Genomic DNA, 12,635 nt, shown 5'->3' with positions numbered 1-12,635 from the left:
GGTAAGTGTGGGTAACGCTCCAGAGCAGAGCCGAGAAAGCAACAAACAAGATTTTTATCCACCCTGGGGGCACCTCTGCTTTCTCCATCTTACTTGTTGTCTCCTCCAAACACCTTGACCCTCATTGAACAAAACCCTAAATTTTCACTTAAGACTAGAAGCTGTCATAGCTCAAAGTCTCACCACGTTTACCTTGGGGGTAGAGGAGGAGAAGGTAGGGAGGTTCATGCAAGTGCAAAAGTCCTCAGGCTCCAGGCCAGAAGGTGAACCTCTGATTTGCGGGAAAGACATGGATTCCACCTGTCGGGCTATTCCCTCTTTGATTTTAGGATGTGACTGCCAGACTGGTCAGGCATTGGCCTCATCACAACTCTGCTTCAAGCCAGCAGAAAAACTGGGTTAGGAGATGCTGGGCCCACTCTGACAGCATTTCTGCCTTTCACTCCCTCCCTGGCTTTGTGCTTGATGTTCCTTTCTTGGTGTGAACTGGGTCTAGGAGAGAAGCCAAGGCCTTGCTGACTATGTACTCCTCACTCCCTGGTTGGTGCACACACTCCAGAAAGTTCTGTTGGGGATAAACTGAAAGTACCAGCAAGATTGACAGTTGATCATGATTGGCCTGCTCCACCCATGAGTCACTTTTATCCTATCCAGGAAATGTCAGCACTGACTTTAATTAAGAAAGCTCTGAGAACATGCTGGTGACCTTTCATCTGATCTTCTGAACCATCCTTCAGGGCCTAGATCAATTTCTACTCCATGACAAAACCCTCCCTTCCACCGCACCTTGCCGCCATCTTCTCCCTTCACCTTCTGGATTCACACTATTTAACGGTCACAACTCTCTTTTGTCTTCTTTCATCACTTCCTGTGGGCCTCCTCTTGTCATGTCCACATAAAACTTTGTACTAGGGGCCAAGGGGCAGGTATATGGGCACATGGTGCCCCCTCCCATCCTTCAGGGTTGCTTCCAGTGCTTCCAACGCAGTCAAGAAGATTATATATATACATCTCAACTACCATCTCACATGGTTCCATGACAGAGATTCAGAGCAAATGTTACAGACCTCACAGGTGGCCTCTGAAAAGTGACTTTTTGAAACATATAGGATTTGGATGGCAGGGGTCAGTCTAGGAGAAGACTTCGTGGTAAAAGACCAGAATGGACAAAAGCATGAAGACAAAAAATGATGGCTGGGGAACCACCGGGATGGGTCCCAACCAGGCTAGCTCCTTTAAATTGGCCCAGTCAGCACCTGGGCTTCACTCTTCCAGGATTTACCCACTTTGGCAGCTTTCTGCCCGGGGCCATCAGCGTGCAGTGACTCAGAGAGGCTGCAGGAAGAAGTAGAAGAATGTGGTCACCTACTGTTAAAACCCAAAGTCATCCCAATTTTGCATGTGTGGGTAATCCTGCTAACCTGTGGACCTGATCAACACCAGGATGCTCTTCATGGGCCTCAGCTTTAGGAGGTACCACTGCAAATATGGCCTGCCTGAGAGGTGATAGAGCTGGCCACTAAGCACTCCTCAGCCACCCTGTTTGCTTCTGTAGGCTAGTCAACAAGCCCTGCGGCTGGGTTAAAGCTCAGAGGACAGTAGGGGTGGGCTCTGCTGGGGTTGCAGCCCTGCCAAGGCTAGGGAAAAACAAGAGAGGAGAGCACCTATAGGTAGCATAGAGGCTGGACCCCTGGAGGCACCCTGCTCCACCCTCCCTGTTGATGTTCAGTCCTGGGGCAGAGGGGTGGGTGGTGGGCCCAGATGTACTAGGTTTTCTTGATAGATTAAGGTCAATTTCGTAACTGAAGGGCTAGCCATGGGCTCTAATCACACAGATGAGAATTTGGCCTACCTCCATCAAAACCACTGGGGGATTCCCAGTAACTATCCGGGAGATTCTGATTCAGAGGTTCTAGGGAAGCCTCTGAGTCATTCATTCATTCTTTCATCTATTTTAACAAGCATGCAATACCCCTCTAAGAAGGCTTGGAATTAGAAAAAATTAGGCCCACAACTGGTTATAGATGGCTACAGCGTGTAGAGCAGCTGGCATCCTGACCTCATCTGTGCCTCAAATCACTCTGAGACTGGCCTCCTGTGTGGTGCTTTCCAGAGCAAGAAAGAGCCTTTTGCTTATCCGGTGGGAAGCAGTCCCTCATCCAAGGGGCAATGCTGACACCTGCTGGTCAGTTCTAGAAACATCTCCCATTCTCCAGATGCCTGGCGTAAGCAGAGGTGAGAAGCCAGGTGGCAAGGCCCTGCTTCCCTCTTGTTCTGCCTTTGAACGTCCTACTCTGAGAACTACAGTATCCCCCAATCTTGTACCTCGTCTGCAGTTTCTCATTTGAGCCCATCTTCCCTGGGCAGCCACTAGTCAAAGGCAGATCCTGTTAGTCCGATACCTTGCCCTGAATTCCATTCAGTTTAGCACACACTTGATACGAGCCAGGTGTGGTGGGTTGGCCACATGGAAGAAAATGATGCAGGGCCTCTTGCAGAGGTGGTGTTTCATGGATGTGGATAATTCCTATCCGAGGTGATGTCTGAGCTGAGTCCTCAAGGATAAGTGGGAGTTGGCCTGGTGAAAAATGGGAAAGGAGATTGCAGGCAAAGACATTAGCAAGATAGAATGTTCTGGCTGTTTGCATATTTTAAAAGCACAATTGTTTTATTTTATTTTATTTTTTTAATTTTTTTTATTTTTTATTTATGATAGGCACACAGTGAGAGAGAGAGAGAGAGGCAGAGACACAGGCAGAGGGAGAAGCAGGCTCCATGCACCGGGAGCCCGACGTGGGATTCGATCCCGGGTCTCCAGGATCACGCCCTGGGCCAAAGGCAGGCGCTAAACCACTGCACCACCCAGGGATCCCAATTGTTTTATTTTTAATACACTTCTCTGATGTCCCAAAATGATAGAAATGCAAACATTTCCCATCAATTTCTGGCAGGTTTAGTGATTAGGAGAAAGGGAAACAAGATTTTTTTTCAGCTGTTAAAATTAGATTTGGGGTTTTAAAGGTCTCCAGGTCTGTTGTGACCATACAAGAGACAGGTATAGGGTTGAGGAAAGAAGCTGTGTTACTAGGCAGGAGGCAGAGAAGCCTTCTCCCCTCTAGAGAGTTCTCCTGGCCAGCGAGGGGAGAGGGCTCTAAGTCACCAACTGCAACCTGGTCCTGTGGCGGGCCACACAAGTGTCCAGGCCCGGAGGGAAGTGGCTGCATTTGCACCCTTGCAAAGAACTTTCAGGTTCTGAGAATAGTGGAGAAGCATCCCAGAGCTAGTGGACCTATGAGCCCCATCCGGAAAGAGCCCCAGATGTCTCCATGGTAATCCCTGTCGATAAATGCCCGACCACCAGACCCTCAGCCCTATGAAGGACTTGGGGAATCTTGACATTGCCTCAGAAATAGAGAAACACAGATTTCGAACCACAATGAGAAAATAAAGGAACTCAGTGTTCTGGTACACCTGAGGGTGCCGCAGTTCATACGGGTCATAGGTGCAAGGAAGGACAGGACATGGCCTCAGAATATAATGGAGAAGGTGTACCTATTATAAAGCTAGTTAAACTGTCTGGGTGGTGGGTGGGAGGCCGCCAGTCCAGGACATTCTGTTGCTCTGGTGGTTCTAGGATCTTAGCCAAAGGTTTCCCCCAGAAAGCACTAGGCCTTATTTTGTGCCCCAAAATGCTGTGGTCATCTGGCTCCTGAAATCCACCTCTGCACTCACTCTGGGGCCACTCACAAAGAGACCAAATTTGCTCATGTTCTGCTTCTGCTCATAAACCTTCAACAAAAGAAATATATACCTTCCAAAGTAGATACCCTTCAGTGGTCCCTCAGAGCTCCCAGGATGGAGCCCAAACTCCTTGAGCACACTCTCAAACCACCTGCTCACCTCTTCATTTGTCTCGCCACACTTTGGACTACTTGAGAACGGAACAGTGTGTGGATCACAATTCCTTCTATGGCACCAGCACAGTGCCCTGATATTAAAGGGGGTATTCAGCAAGGTTTCTTATAGGAAATGAGATCTACAGGATTGGAGTGCAGTTTCACGAAGAGAAAGCATGGCAGCAAATGCAAAGGCCCTGGGGCTGGGGGAGAGTGTGGCAGGTTATGAAAGATGCAAAGGACACTGTGGTTGGGATAGAGAGAGAGAGTGAACAGGTGGCATGGAATTTGGTCTATTAGGCTCTAGGTGTTGTGGGAAGTTACTGAAATGTGTTGAGCTGGATAGAAGGGTTATCCTATATCCACCACATCCTCTCTTTCTTTTTTGCTCTCACCGAACACAGTCTCTCTTCTGAGAACAGTTCCCTGCAGCCTTCTCCAGTGGTGCTTATTTTTCTCGGTCACATCCTTCCTACCGCGGGGTGGGGCAGGTGTCTTCCTCTTTCCTTCTTGCTGTTTCAAGCCATTCTTCCTTTATACTTCTCAGCTTTGAAGGTCAAGTCGTCAGTCTGCAGCGCCCACCAGCCCCCCATTGGGCCAGTCTCCCACAAACCCCAGATGACTACCCCTCATTTCTTGTAGGGCTCTTGGTACCTGGTTCGATGTCACTCTCACCAGCACCATCTGTCATCACTCTTGCACGTAGCTGGCTTCTCAGTTCCCTGGGCGCCTCTTCCCCAGAGGTCTTGTCCCGGCCCTATCTCAAATACTCAAGAGCCTGACATTAACAGTGACTGCATCCTTTCCAGAACCTCAATTCGGTGCGTCTCCCTCTCTGACCAGCACCTCCCAACTTCACAGCTTAGGGCTCCTGAAATCTCATCATCGGCAATCCTCTCAGTGAAGGGTCCCTTCTCTCACCTTCAACTCATACCCTACTTTTCTCTCTCCCCACCAACCTTGGCTCAAATTCCACAGTTTACCACTTTAATCACTTCTTTTCTCATATGCTCTCATCCCCAATACCCCTTTTTGCTTCACTGTTTTGTTTGGCAAAGCTCTGCCCTGGTAAACTCCATTTCTGAGCCCACTCCATGCCTGTGCCCACACAGCGTGGACCATGGCAGCAGGAAAGTACGTACTCTTCCTGACTGGTCGTGACCGCTACCCTCTGGTGGGCCTCTACTGCTGCCTGGCGATCACGGACCCATGCACTCTCCCACTCTCCTAGATGAATCCTTTCTCTGCTGGCCCCCACACCTCCTGCCCCACCTGCCATCTCAGCCAAGACCTTGCTTCCTATTGCATGGAGAAAAAGCAGCCCTAGAGATTTCAGGTTGTACTACAAAGCTGTGGTCATCAAGACAGTGTGGTACTGGCACAAAAACAGACACATAGATCAATGGAACAGAATAGAGAATCCAGAGATGGGCCCTCAACTCGATGGTCAACTAATATTTGACTAAGCAAGAAAGACTATCCACTGGGAAAAGGACAGTCTATTCAATAAATGGTGCTGGGAAAATTGAACATCCACATGCAGAAGAATGAAACTAGACAATTCTCTTACACCATACACAAAGATAAACTCAAAATGGATGAAAGATCTAAATGTGAGACAAGATTCCATCAAAATCCTAGAGAAGAACACAGGCAACACCCTTTTTGAACTCGGCCACAGTAACTTCTTGCAAGATACATCCACGAAGGCAAAAGAAACAAAAGCAAAAATGAACTATTGGGACTTCATCAAGATAAGAAGCTTTTGCACAGCAAAGGATACAGTCAACAAAACTAAAAGACAACCTACAGAATGGGAGAAGATATTTGCAAATGACGTATCAGATAAAGGGCTAGTTTCCAAGATCTATGAAGAACTTATCAAACTCAACAGCAAAGAAACAAACAATCCAATCATGAAATGGGCAAAAGACATGAACAGAAATCTCACAGAGGAAGACATAGACATGGCCAACACGCACATGAGAAAATGCTCTGCATCACTTGCCATCAGGGAAATACAAATCAAAACCACAATGAGATACCACCTCACACCAGTGAGAATGGGGCAAATTAACAAGGCAGGAAACAACAAATGTTGGAGAGGATGCGGAGAAAAGGGAACCCTCTTACACTGTTGGTGGGAATGTGAACTGGTGCAGCCACTCTGGAAAACTGTGTGGAGGTTCCTCAAAGAGTTAAAAATAGACCTGCCCTACGACCCAGCAATTGCACTGTTGGGGATTTACCCCAAAGATACAGATGCAATGAAACGCCGGGACACCTGCACCCCGATGTTTCTAGCAGCAATGGCCACGATAGCCAAACTGTGGAAGGAGCCTCGGTGTCCAACGAAAGATGAATGGATAAAGAAGATGTGGTTTATGTATACAATGGAATATTACTCAGCTCTTAGAAATGACAAATACCCACCATTTGCTTCAACGTGGATGGAACTGGAGGGTATTATGCTGAGTGAAGTAAGTCAGTCGGAGAAGGACGAACATTATATGTTCTCATTCATTTGGGGAATATAAATAATAGTGAAAGGGAATATAAGGGAAGGGAGAAGAAATGTGTGGGAAATATCAGAAAGGGAGACAGAACGTAAAGACTGCTAACTCTGGGAAACGAACTAGGGGTGGTAGAAGGGGAGGAGGGTGGGGGGTGGGAGTGAATGGGTGACGGGCACTGGGGGTTATTCTGTATGTTGGTAAATTGAACACCAATAAAAAATAAATTAAAAAAAAAAAGAAAAAAAAGAAAGAGCCCTTCCTCAAGCTCCCGCCTCTACATCTCTCCACCCACCTGCATCTGTGTCCCGGTCATCTAACTTTTCCCCTGCTCCTGTGGATGAGCTGCCTGTGCAGAGGCCAACCTTCGCTCATGCCCTGGATCTCCTCGTCTGTCACTTTTTGAAGGACATCACCCCAGCAATTCCCACCACTGCTGCCTCATCTCACTAATGTTTCCTTCTCCACTGGGTAATTTCAAAACCTACTGTTCTCATTCTCAGCTCTTACAGCGAAACTCCTTGAATGTACTGTCTACACTCATTGGCTACAATTCCTCTCTCCTCCATTCCAATCAATTTCTGAGGCCTGTGTGGCTAAATCAAATGGTAAACTCATAGCCCTCATTTAAAATAAGCTCTCAGCAGCACTTGACCTAATGGATCACTTCCTTCTCCTTGGATCACTTCTTCCCTTAATCTCCAGAACATTACATCCTTCTGGTGTCTCTTCAAGTCCCTGTGTTCTCTGCTATTCATCTTGTTTGCTGGGTCCTCTCATCTCCCCATTTCTCAGAGTCGTTCCTTGCACCTCTTCCCTCCACTATGTACAATATACTCTTTTGGGGACTTGTATACTCACACGGCTTTAAATGCAATCCATACAGTCATAACTCTTTAAATTTACATTCTACCAATATCTCTGTCTTGAAGTCAGATGACTATATCCAATCCAGTACTGATTTCAATGATCTCTTATCTATTAACTATCAAATATCTCTAGTCACTGTCCAAGCCTAACCTCCTTGATCTTTTCTCCTGAAATCTATTCCCCAGTGTCTTCTCCAACTCAGTTAAGGGCAATACCACTCTTCCAGTTGCTCGGGTCCAAAATCTTAGGGTTGTCCTTGATGCCTCTCTGTCTTTTGCTTTCACATCCCATTTATAACCAAATCATGTTAGTTCTAACCTCAGAATCAATCTGGAATTTGAACAGTTCTCACCATTGGTGGCCATTTTAGTCCCAACCACTGCAAAGCCTCCTAACTGATCTTCCTGAGTCTGCTGTTATTCTTATCAGCTTTCTTAAATATATATTTTTTTAAGATTTTATTTATTTATTCATGAGAGACACACAGGGAGGCAGAGACATAAGCAGAGGGAAAAGCAGATTCCATGCAGGGAGCCTGATGTGGGACTCGATCCTGGGACTCAATCCTGGGACTCCTGGATCACACCCTAAGATGAAGGCAGACGTTCAACCACTGAGCCATCCAGGCATCCCCTCATCAGCTTTCTTAAAACAGCAGTCAGACGGCTCTGGTTAGCATCTTACTCACAGCAAAAGCCAAACTGCTTAAAATGACATACAAGACCCGATACAATCTGGCTGCGACCTCATCTTCTTCCTTACACTTGGCTCACTCTTGCCAGCCAGCCAGGCCTCCTCTTCCCCCACATTCTAGGCATGTCCCTGCCACAGGGGCTTTGCACTGGTTCTTCCCTCTCTTGCCTTCTCAGAGACATCTGTACATTTTGCTATCTTGCCTCCTTCCAGATTTTGCACAAAAGTTATCTCCTTAATGAGATCTAGCTCAGCGATGCAATTCAAATCAGAGTCCCCATCCCCTCACTTCCAAGCCCCTTAACACTGTTTGATTTTTCCCATAGCACACTTATCAACATCTAGCAGGCACTCTAATTAGCTTATTTATTAAGTTTATTTGGGGGATTGGAGGCTTAAGATTAAAAAGTTTATTTCTCTCCCATGCTACATGTTCTCTGTGGGTCCACACAGAGGCTCTACTCACCAGAGCCATTTAGGGATCCAGGTTACTTGATGATGAGCTATCACCATCTCAGACGTTGCTGGTTGCCAACTGAGAGGAGAAGAGGGAACTTGGAGTCTCAGTGAGAAAAAGACATGCTCCGTCTGAAAGACACCCACATCTCATTGGCCAGAAGAAGTAATCACATGGTCCTGACTAACCACAAAGGGCCAGGGAATAAAATTCTACTGAACGTTAAGAAGGGAGAAACTGGAAATCTTTGATGGACAACATCAGATGATTACAAAACAGTCGATAATTATTAAATGAACAAATGAATAAACTTGAGTGGGGTCAGTTAGAAGCTTTTACTATTGGTGAAGCCTTATATGTTGGAAATGGAGGAAGGGGAAGGAATATGATACAGGAGTCAGTGACTAATGAGATGTGTAGATTGTGAGGAAGTCCAATTGACTCCCAGATTTTCCATCTGGGTGATGGAGGAAGGGTAACAGTGATTAAAAAAAAATCTAGATGAGGTACAAATGTAAACATGTTCCCATATTTGTGTTAAGTAGGATGTAGATGAGACAGCTGCATCCTGACCTCACTTGTTGCTAGATAAGATATACTATTTTGGCATCAGGCTCTTTGCTCAGGATACTATTTCTCTTTTGTGGTCAGACATTGGGGATCTGGCTAGGAATCATATATGTTCCCTCCTCTGAAGACATTTGCAACCTGTCATAGGGGTAGAGATCTGCAAAGAGAATGTCAACAAATATGGAGAGCAAGACACTGTGTATGTGTCACCTCACAGCATCCCATCAGTGAACCATTCTTATAGAATTTACCATTAAAGGGGCACCTGAGTGGCTCAGTCAGTTAAACATCTGCCTTGGGCTCAAATCACGATCCTGGGGTCCCTGGATGGAGCCCTGCATTGAGTTCTCTGCTCAGTGGGGAGCCAGCTTCTCCCTCTCCCTCTGCCTGTTGCTGCCCCTGCTTGTGCTCGCTGTCAAATAAATGAATAAAATCTCTCTCTCTTTTTAAAGAATTTAGCATTAAATATATCTGCCCAGGACTATGCCCTTCCCAGAGCTTCCTGTACCTGGCAACAGAGTGAGGAGGAGGTAGAAAGACCCAGCTCTGGACATGGAACTTTATTTGTGGGCTCATTTTTAGCTACAAATTCAATTTCTTTTTTTTTTAAGATTTTATTTATTCATGAGATACACATAGAGAGAGAGGGAGAGAGAAAGAGAGCGAGAGAGGCAGAAGGAGAAGCAGGCTTCACGCAGGGAGCCTAATGTGGGACTCGATCCCGGGACTCCAGGATCACGCCCTGGGCCAAAGGCAGGTGCTAAACCACTGAGCCACCCAGGGATCCCCTGCAAATTCAATTTCTTTAATAGATACAGGGCTATTCCCATTATCTGTTTCTTCTTGACTAAACTTTGATAGTGAGTTTCTTTCAAGGAATTTTTCTATTCTGCTGCCAAATTTATTGGGATAAGGCCATTTATAATATTCCTTTATTATTCTTTTCATATCTGTAAACTCTGTAGAGATGCCATTGCTCCCATTCCTGATATTATTTGATATTTTCTCTTTTTTAAAATCTGATCAGTCTGTCTAGAGGATTATCAATCTTACTAATCTCAAAGAGCCAGCTTTTGGTTTCGCTAGGTTTTTTTTTTTTTTTTCTGTTGTTTTTATTCTCTCTCTTATTTACTTCTGCTCTGCTCTTTCTAATTCTCTTTATTCTACTTACATTGGGTTTACTTTAATCTTTTTTAGTTTCTTGAGGGGGAACCTGAGGTCATCATTGGAGACCTTTCTTCTTTTATAATATAGAACTTTTGTGTTAGTATAAGTTTCTTGTGACTTGAATTTGCTTCTGTTTTGTTCACTGATAAAACTCTAAAGCCAAATACAGGAATTGGCGCATAGTAGTCACTAAATATTTGTCAAATTAATGAATTAATGCCTCCTGCCTACCTAAAACCCTCTGAAGAGTTCCCGCTTTATTCCAAAGAATGCCAAGTCCTTCCATAAGCCTCAAGAGCCTACACTTCTGGCCCCTTGCTACTTCTCTGACTGTTCCTGCTGTCCCACTGTCAGCAGCACTGGCTTCTTTGCTGACCCTGGACAAGCCTGGAAGTTTCTGAGCTCAGGCTCTTTGCATATATTGTTCTTCTGCCTGGAATACTCACCTCTGCCCTGTTTCTGCAGGAAAAGAATGATATATGCCTTTGTGCAGGGTTTCTGCTATCACTCATCCTTCCTTCCCCTCTGGCTCCTCCTGGATGAAGGAACTTGGCTGAAGGCCTGAATCAGGGCACTGTGGGTTCTCATCTCCACAGCAGCCCTGTCTCGAATCATCACGCCTCTGCTGTGACCCCACTGGCCCCATCACCTTAGGGGGCCCTGTCAAAATCGGATCTGTTTCTGCAAAGCTGAGGACTGGAGTCCTTGGAGGCACTTTCACCTCATGAGGCACAGCCACTGGCAGATTGATGATACTTTTTATTCTGAATACAAGATTGATTGATTGATTGATTGATTGATTGATTTTAAGCAAAGCCATAGAAGTTTATTAAGTAAAGATACAGAGAAAGCTCTCAGAAGTGAGAGGGGTCCCGGCATACAAGATTTTGCCCCTGAATACAAGATTTTTTTTAAAGATTTTATTTATCTATTAATGAGAGATAGAGAGAGAAAGAGAGAGAGGCAGGGACAGGCAGAGGGAGACGCAGGCTCCATGCAGGGAGCCCGATGTGGGACTCGATCCCGGGTCTCCAGTATCAGGCCCTGGGTCCAAAGGCAGGCCCTAAACCGCCGAGCCACCCAGGGATCCCTGAAGACAAGATTTTAACTTTATTCATTTTACATAAAGATATAATTTGCCTCATTTTCAAATGTAATGGCATAAAACTAGGCAAAGGGTGTCTTTATGCTTTTTATAGTCGCTTATAATTTTGTGTTTCTGTGTCCATCCCCCACCCGCACCCTCCGATTAGATTTGCCAGAGGTTTTCGTGGTCTTTCCACCGCTGGGGGTGCGGGCAGGACCACTCCTCAGTTTGCTCCGGGCCAGGAGAATCCACGCGGTCGGAGTCACATTGCATTCCAAGGACCCTAAAGAGCATTTCTTTCCAGAATCGCGGGCCAGAGCGTTGAGAAGGGAGGTTCTGTCCCGGTATGCTCAGGGCGGCAGTTGAAGAAAGCAAAGGGGAGGTATGTTTTCATGGAAACCTCAAACGCCTCTCCTGTGAATTACCTCTGTGTTCAGGCAGCCGAGCTAGACAGCTGCGAGGGAGAGCCTGTGTGCTTGGCGGGGCCTTGGAAAGAAAAGGCCCCTTGTACCTCGGCCAGCGACTGGAGGTGGGGTGGCCTAGGAGCACAGGGGAGCTGGGAGCTCCGCGGCAGCTGCAGCGCCGGCCGGCGTCCCGGGGGCGATGCTCCGGGGAGCCCGAGGCGGAGCCAGAGAGCCGGGCGGCCCATCCCCGGCGCAGGGGCGCGGACCCAGGGCTGCGCGAACCCCCCGCCCCCCATCCCTAGGAGAGCGACCCACAGGATACCTGGCCGTAGTGAGGCCCCTTCCGTCCCCTTCTCCCCTTGGCAAACTCAAACTCCTCTTTCAAGGCCCAACTCAAAAGACATTTCTTCTAGAAACACTTCCCCGAAGTCCAGGCACAGCCAATCCCGCCTCCTCCTTGCAAACCCGCAGCATCGCAGGCTCCCGGGAGAACTGTCCGCGGTGGAGGCTCCAGCACCCCGCGAGGCCGCGGGAAACCCCCAAAGCGAGACCTGGCCTGGTTTCCCGACACCTAGCGCCTGGCTCAGAGCCATGCTTCTTCTTCTTCTTTCTTCTGTCTTCTTTCTTCTTTCTTCTTCTTTCTACTTCTCCTTCTTCATTTTTTTTTTATTGGAGTTCAATTTGCCAACATATAGCATAACACCCAGTGCTCATTCCGCCAAGTGCCCCATTCAGTGCCCATCACCCAGTCACCCAAACCCCCTGCCCACCTCCCCTCCACTACCCCTTGTTCATTTATTTATTTTTTAAATATTTTATTTATTTATTAATAGAGACAGAGAGAGAGAGAGAGACAGAGACACAGGCAGAGGGAGAAGCAGGCTCCATGCAGGGAGCCTGATGTGGGACTCGATCCAGGGTCTCCAGGATCACGCCCTGGGCTGCAGGCGGGCGCTAAACCGCTGCGCCAACCCCTGT

The 12,635-nt window shown here is 47.0% G+C and overlaps 1 long non-coding RNA gene across 1 annotated transcript; it reads right to left on the bottom strand.

The window, feature by feature from the left end:
- Positions 1 to 275: 275 nt before the first annotated feature.
- On the bottom strand, positions 276 to 8,533 carry LOC112648228 (uncharacterized). The gene is made up of 3 exons (XR_003128835.2): positions 8,439 to 8,533; positions 2,326 to 2,578; positions 276 to 1,335 (listed from the first exon to the last, which is right to left on the bottom strand). It is a non-coding gene; the product is annotated as an uncharacterized LOC112648228 (long non-coding RNA).
- Between the last annotated feature and the right edge of the window lie 4,102 nt (positions 8,534 to 12,635).

Source organism: Canis lupus, chromosome 7 (assembly GCF_003254725.2).
Source record: "Canis lupus dingo isolate Sandy chromosome 7, ASM325472v2, whole genome shotgun sequence".
Taxonomy (NCBI): domain Eukaryota; kingdom Metazoa; phylum Chordata; class Mammalia; order Carnivora; family Canidae; genus Canis; species Canis lupus.
Note: the sequence above shows the minus strand (reverse complement) of the source record. Positions and strands in the feature narration are given on the sequence as shown.